Below are 8169 nucleotides of genomic sequence, written 5' to 3'. Positions count from 1 at the left end.
CGTAAGGTTTATTACTTGGACGACCCAGTACACTTGCTGGTTAGTTGAACGGAGTTGTGAATTCAACCAGTGCCATAATAATGATTTCATACAAAGACAAACAACTTGAAGAGAATATGGATCACAATTTCGTCCGCCAGTTGCAGAGGAAGATCCTTGAGCTTTAAACACAAGGTAGTCCCTATTCAATTGAAGGACTAGCTCTCCTCTGTCAACATCAATCACAGCTCCTGCTGTGGCTAGGAAGGGTCTTCCAAGGATGGTGCATTCATCCTCATCCTTCCCAGTGTCTAAGATTATGAAATCAGCAGGGATGTAAAGGCCTTTAACCTTCACTAACACGTCCTCTACTAATCCATAAGCTTGTTTTATTGACTTGTCTGCGATCTCTAATGAGATTCTTGCAGCTTGTACCTCAAAGAATCCTAGTTTTTCCATTACAAAGAGTGGCATAAGATTTATACTTGACTCCAGGTCACACAGAGCCTTCTCAAGGGTCATGGTGCCTATGGTACAGGGTATTAAGAATTTACCAGGATCTTGTTTCATTTGAGGTAAAGTTTGCTGAACCCATATATTTAGTTCACTAATGAGCAAGAGAGGTTCATCTTCCCAAGTCTCATTACCAAACAACTTGGCATTCAGCTTCATGATGGCTCCTAGATATTGAGCAACTTGCTCTTTAGTTACATCTTCATCCTCTTCAGAGGAAGAATAGTTCTCATAGCTCATGAATGGCAGAAGGAAGTTTAATGGAATCTCTATGGTCTCTATATGAGCCTCAGATTCTTTTAGGTCCTCAATAAGGAACTTTTTTCTGTCTGGAGGACATCCCATGAGGTCTTCCTCATTGAGATTTATGTCCTCCCCTTCCTCTTTCAATACGGCCATGTTGATTATATCAATGACCTTGCACTCTCTTTTTGGATTATCTTCCGTATTGCTTGGAAGAGTACTAGGAGGAGTTTCAGTGATTTTCTTACTTACCTGACCCACTTGTGCCGCCAAAATTCTAATGGAGGACCTTGTTTCATTCATGAAACTTAAAGTGGCCTTAGATAGATCAGAGACTATGTTTGCTAAGCTAGAGGGGCTTTGCTCAGAATTCTCTGTCTGTTGCTAAGAAGATGATGGAAAAGGCTTGCTATTACTAAACCTGTTTCTTCCACCATTGTTATTATTGAAGCCTTGCTTCTGTTGATCCTTCCATGAAAAATTCGAATGATTTCTCCATGAAGGGTTATAGGTGTTACCTAAGGCTTCACCCATGTAATTTACCTCTGCCATTGCAAGGCTCTCAGGATCATAAGCTTCTTATTCAGAAGATGCTTCTTTAGTACTGTTGGATGCATTTTGTAATCCATTCAGACTCTAAGATATCATATTGACTTGTTGGGTTAATATTTTGCTCTGAGCCAATATGGCATTCAGAGCATCAATTTTAAGAACTCCCTTCCTTTGAAGCATCCCATTACTCACAGGATTCCTTTCAGAAGTGTACATGAACTGGTTATTTGCAACCATGTCAATGAGTTCCTGAGCTTCTGCAGGCGTTTTCTTTAGGTGAATAGATCCACCTACTGAATAATCCAATGACATCTTAGACAATTCAGACAGACCATCATAGAATATATCCAGGATGGTCCATTCTTAAAGCATGTCAGAAGGACACTTTTTGGTCAGTTGCTTGTATCTCTCCCAAGCTTCATAGATAGAATCACCTTCCTTTTGTCTGAAGGTTTGAACATTCACTCTAAGCTTGCTCAGCTTTTGAGGAGGAAAGAACTTGGCTAAGAAAGCCGTGACCAGCTTATCCCAAGAGTCAGGTTGTCTTTAGGTTGAGAGTCCAACCATACTCTAGCTCTATCTCTTACAGCAAAAGGGAAAAGCATAAGCTTGTAGATATCGGGATCAACCCTATTGGTCTTGACAGTATCACATATCTACAAGAATTCCGTTAAGAACTGAAAAGGATCTTTTGATAGAAGTCCATGAAAATTGCAATTCTGTTGCATCAGAGAAACTAATTGAGGCTTTAGCTCAAAGTTGTTTGCTCCAATGGCAGGAATTGAGATGCTTCTTCCGTGTAAGTTGGAATTTGGTGCAGTAAAGTCACCAAGCATCTTCCTTGCATTGTTGTTCGATTCGGCTGCCATATCTTTTTCCTGTTCGAAAATTTCAGTTGGGTCCTATTCAGAGTGTTGTGTTTTAGCTGCTCTTAGCTTCCTCTTCAAGGTCCTTTCAGGTTCAGGATCAGCTTCAACAAGAATGGCTTTTTCCTTGTTCCTGCTCATATGAGAAAGAAGAAAACAAAGAAAGTATGAAATCCTCTATGTCACAGTATTGAGATTCCTTTATGTATGTAGAAGCGAAGAAGAATAGAAGGGAAAAAAGTCGAACACAGAGAGAAGAAAAGAAGGTTCGAATTTTTAGATGAAGAGAAGTGTTAGTAAATAAATAAATAAATAGAAGGAGATGAGAGAGAGGAGTTTTCGAAAATTAATTTTTGAAAAATGGTTAGTGATTTTCGAAAATTAGAGATAGAAAAAGTAGTTACATGGTTGATAAACGAAATTTAGCATGCCGATTTAGAATTCAATAATGGATATGATCATGAGTATAGTCTAATCGGCATTCACAACTTCGCATCAAACAATCCAACAATCTATAACCGAGAGTACTAGTCTCCCGAGTCGTCCTCCCTTGGAATTGCTAGAGAATGCATATTATTGATTAGGAAGCTTTGTTATGGTTCTTTTAGATGTTTAGCGAGAATAGATGGTAAACTATCAATATTAAAAGACTTGGCCTAGGGTTGGCATTAGAAATTCTATCATTATAGTTTCTTCAATGATGATAACAATTAGGCTTTGCTTCATTTAGTTAACCCCTAGGTATAGAGGAAAGTCAAATGAGATTAACTAACTTGAGTCACAAGTCCTAGTTTTACCCTAGGGAAATCTAGCTTTAATGCACTCCAAGTCAATTAGCAATTCCTAATTCCCAATCAACAATTGACATAAACTATTCAACGTTCTCTAATGGTCCAAACCCCTATGCCAAGTACGAAAATTTTACTCCATAACTAGTATTGGCATTTTATCAAACACATGATGAGCAAGGATGAAAGATATAGTAAGAATGAGAAGAAATTAGAATTAAAAACACTTCAATGCAAGAAATTAACAACAATTAACTAAGAACAACAATAGAAATGAACTTCTCAAGAAATTGATAGAATCCAAAACCACAAAGTTGAATCTAAGATCTATGAGAATTGATCAATTACAAGCACTAATTGAGATTAGAGAAGAAGCTCTATAATAGGAACAAAGTAAATTGAGACTTACAAGTTGATCTCACCAAAGAGTGATTGAGAATTCAGAAATTGAAGAAGATGAACCCTAATGAGAGCTTGAGATCTCTCTCTCTAACCAAGAGTGTAACTACCACAAGGAGAAAAATCTAGAAACATGTAAAAATGAGCTAAAAGTCCCTTAACCCTTTAACCCCTGGTCTTTTAAGCTTTTCCCGCCAAGGCACTTCCCCGAAATGGGATCTCCAACTGTCTCCACGCCCAGGTCACGTGACCCCTTAAAAAAAATCATATTCGAGCATCGGCGTGCTCGCGCAAAGTACGCGCGCGCCACTGGGCCATCTCGCAAGTCGAGCAGACGCGTGACGTACGCGTGCGCGTCCATGGTGGTCATGGCTCAGCCGCTACACGTGCCGGCTCGTGGCTTGGCTTCTGACTTTGGCTTCTGGCTGCGCAATCCACGTGGGCGCGCCAAGTACGCGCACGCACCCTTGCTGCAGTTCCCAAGCCTCAATTTCTCATGCTCGCCTCTTTTGCACCCACTTTCTTTTTCTCCTCCGGGTCATCCATGCCCTATATCCTGAAACCATTTAACACACAGGTCACGGAATCGAATGGCACCAATAGAAGAATAGAAATGTATCTAGTTTAGTGCAAAATAGGCATGCTTTCATCCATAAGGCAAAAACTAGGGGAGAAACACAAAACCGTGTATTTTCATATGAAAAGCGTATGGAATCGTCGATAAAACCCCTGAAATCGATACAAGATAAACCCTAAAATTGGGGTTTATCAACCTCCCCACACTTAGATTCTAACATGTCCTCATGCTTAGAGAAATGTAAAAGAAACCAAAGGATCATAAAGGTATAGCACTCATGAGGTGCAACCTACCTACATGAATGCAACTATGACTAGTGCTACTATCTACTTGGTTAGGAACAAATCAACCTTCCTAAGATACGTTCAAGCATGTAGGATAAGCTAGTGGGAAATACATGGGACTTACCAATTTTTAGTCATCAAGTGCAATATACGCAACTTTGCATGAAGAACGCTCGTGAGAGTCGGGAACAAGGATTAGAGCCTTCGAACCCTCACCAGAAGTGTTTACACTCTATTCGCTCAAGTGTTTAGGGTTGATTCTCTCAATTTTCTCCTAATCATGCTTTCCAAGATTTGTTTTCCATCTAACAATCAACATATATTCCATGCATGTGTACAAATATCATGAGGTCTTGTCTTTAGGTTGTAATGGGGCTAGGGTCAAGGTAGGATGCATATTTGGTCAAGTGAGCTTGGGATTTGAATCTTTGATAAGCTTAAGCTTCCCACCTAACTTATGACATCCTATACAATTTCAAAGCTAGCCTAACTACCCATTTTGCACTCTTTCACATACTCATGTATCTCTTTTCGTTTCACAACACTCATGCATTGATTTTATTGAGCTACACTTTGCCTTGGGGAATTTTGTCCCCTTTTTTTTTTCTTTCTTTCTTTTTCTTCTTTTTCTTTCTTTTTCTATTTTTTTCTTTTTTTTTTCTTTCTATATACAAGAGCATCAATGCATAAGGTCTATACATTTGATCAATACATGAGCATGTACCCAATTCCTAATATTTTCAATAAAAATACAAAACTACCCTTTTATTCACCCAATGTCCCAAGATTTCCACACTTGAATGATACTCACACACACATGCCTAAGCTAATCAAAGATCCAAATTAAGGACATTTATTATTTTTCGCTTTAAGACTTGTAATGTGCTAAAATAAGAACAAGTGGGTTATACGTAGGCTCAAATATGGCTAACAAAGGAAGATAAAAGGTAAGGCTATTTGGGTAAGTGAGCTAAATGAAATGATGGCCTCAATCATATAAATGCATGAATGCAAGGAATAATGGACATATAGACTCAAACAAAGCAAGGATCACACTTATAGAGAGAAAACAATTGCACACAAGAAGGAGAATAAGTGACTATAAGATGTAGCCACAGAACAAGGCTCAAAGCTTACTAGCTTGTGTTCTTAGCTCAGAATTCATGTTCCAAAGTACAATCTTCAAGCAAGTTTAGCACCAAACTATTCAAAATTGGCAATGTCAAGGTTGCCCCAAAATCTTGATTTTGCCCTAAAGTATTAGTTTCCTAGGAGAAAGTTCATTGTTCCAACCAAGCAAATTTATCATGCAAATGGTGCCGAAGAAAACCTAATCATGCAACCTATCCAAAAATTTATTCGGGTGTTACCTACGGAGATCGGTCGGCCGACCTCCCCACACTTAAAACTTAGCACGGTCCTCCGTGCTATAGGTGATGCACAATGGGTAGCCGAGTCCCGAGTGTCCTTCATCTCCGTTGTCATCACTATGTCTGCTTGAAGTAGCGATAGATGTGGAGATATCCGGTTCCTCCATATGCGGGGTGACAATGCTTAGAAGCTTCTTCACGTGAGCATATCGGCGCTGGTTACGCCTCTCATAACGGTTCAATTTCTTGTGAAGGTCTTCAAGGCGTTGGGTGGCTGATTTTTGTGGTACGGATGAAGTAGTGGTGTTGCGAGTTGGGGTGAATGGTCCAAGGTCCTTGGTGACTTCTGGCGGCTTGAGGCACCTCTTGGTCGGAATAACATCGCCCTTGATCGGGATTGAGGTCCTCCTATCCTTAGCCTCTCGGTGGACACCGGCTGCCGCTACTAATTCGGTCACCATAGCGGGGAAGGGTAAGTTTCCCTTAACATGAATGCACCCCATGGATTGGCGAATGGCATGCGAAATGTCAACTGGTTTCTTGGTTAGGATGCACCATACCAATAAGGCAAGCTCGGCGGTAATGGATGACCCATGGGTGCTCGGTAGCAAGTAGTGAGCTAGGATTTGGACCCACGCCGCGGCTTCTTGAGTGAGGAAACATGCATCTAAACCCTTTGGTCTTTGCTTTATGGTTCCCCGAATCCAACATGCTTCGGGTAAAGCTATTACGCGGAGGACCGCGCTCCAATTGAACTCACGTTCGTTGCATGCTGCCAAGACTTCTTGATAGGCATCATATCCATCCGCTAATGGTCCAATGTTGAGTACTCCTTGGATGGCCTCCCCCGTGACTGGCACTTGCTTTTGGCGCACAAAGATTGAAGTGAAAAGGGGTGAGTGGTAGTTGGAGTAGAACTCCACCACCCATGATAAATTGACCTCCTTTGGTTGCCTCAAGAGGGACCTCCATTGCCTCCGGTCAATGTGTGGCATCATTATCGGAGTGAGGTGGGCCGGTAGGACTAGAAGGGGCTCCGGGTGATAATTCCGCTCAATCATCCTTGAGTAAACAAGTTCGCAGTAGCAGTTAGGGAACTTGTTGGGGTCCTTTGGAGGGTTGTCCTTCTCTAGAGCATCAACGGGACCCTTAACCTTCTTTAGGAGGGGTTTGGTTGTTGGTTCTTGGCGCACTCTGTTGGTGGTTGGCTTCTTCAGGGCTTTCCCTTTGTTCTTTTTGATGACCATCCTACGATAGTAGATGATGAGCGGATAATTTATACGCTTTTTGGCATTATTTTTAGTATGTTTTTAGTATGTTTTAGTTAGTTTTTATTATATTTTTATTAGTTTTTAGTTAAAATTCACTTTTCTGGACTTTACTATGAGTTTGTGTGTTTTTCTGTGATTTCAGGTATTTTCTGGCTGAAATTGAGGGACCTGAGCAAAAATCTGATTCAGAGGCTGAAAAGGACTGTAGATGCTGTTGGATTCTGACCTCCCTACACTCGAAGTGGATTTTATGGAGCTACAGAAGCCCAATTGACGCGCTCTCAACGGCGTTGAAAGGTAGACATCCTGGGCTTTCCAACAATGTATAATAGTTCATACTTTGCCTGAGATTTGATGACCCAAACTGGCGTTTCAAATCAGCTCAAAATTGCCCGGCGTTAAACGCCGGAAGTGGCACAAGAATGGGAGTTAAACGCCCAAACTGGCACAAAAGCTGGCGTTTAACTCCAAGAAAAGTCTCTACACATGAAAGCTTCAATGATCAGCCCAAGCACACACCAAGTGGGCCCAGAAGTGGATTTTTATGTCATTTACTCATCTTTGTAAACCCTAGGCTACTAGTTCTCTACAAATAGGACATTTTGCTATTGTATTTTCATCTTTTGATCACTTTAGATCTTAGATCAGATCTTGGTTCTTCTGGTTCCCTCTCTGGGGCCAAAGCCAATGATCACTATTATCACTTATGTATTTTCAACGGTGGAGTTTCTACACACCATAGATTAAGGTGTGGAGCTCTGCTATACCTCGAGTATTAATGCAATTAATATTGTTCTTCTATTCAATTCAGCTTATTCTTGTTCTAAGATGTTCATTTGCACCCAAGAACATGATGAATGTGATGATTATATGACACTCATCATCATTCTCACTTATGAACGAGTGCCTGACAACCACTTCTGTTCTACAAGCAAACAAGGCTTGAATGTTTATCTCTTGGATCCCTTAATCGGAATCTTCGTAGTATAAGCTAGAATTGATGGCGGCATTCAAGAGAATCCGGAAGGTCTAAACCTTGTCTGTGGTATTTTGAGTAGGATTCAAGGTTTGAATGACTGTGACGAGCTTCAAACTCGCGATTGTGGGGCGTTAGTGACAGACGCAAAAGAATCACTGGATTCTATTCCGACATGATCAAGAATCGACAGCTGAATAGCCGTGCTGTGACAGAGCGCGTTGAACATTTTCACTGAGAGGATGGGACTGTAGCCATTGACAACGGTGATGCCCAACATACAGCTTGCCATGGAAAGGAGTAAGAAGGATTGGATGAAGACAGTATGAAAGCAGAGAGACGGAAGGGACA

This window comes from Arachis duranensis, chromosome 6 (assembly GCF_000817695.3).
Source record: "Arachis duranensis cultivar V14167 chromosome 6, aradu.V14167.gnm2.J7QH, whole genome shotgun sequence".
NCBI classification, from domain to species: domain Eukaryota; kingdom Viridiplantae; phylum Streptophyta; class Magnoliopsida; order Fabales; family Fabaceae; genus Arachis; species Arachis duranensis.
The sequence above is the reverse complement of the archived record's forward strand: the minus strand, read 5'-3'. Positions refer to the sequence as shown.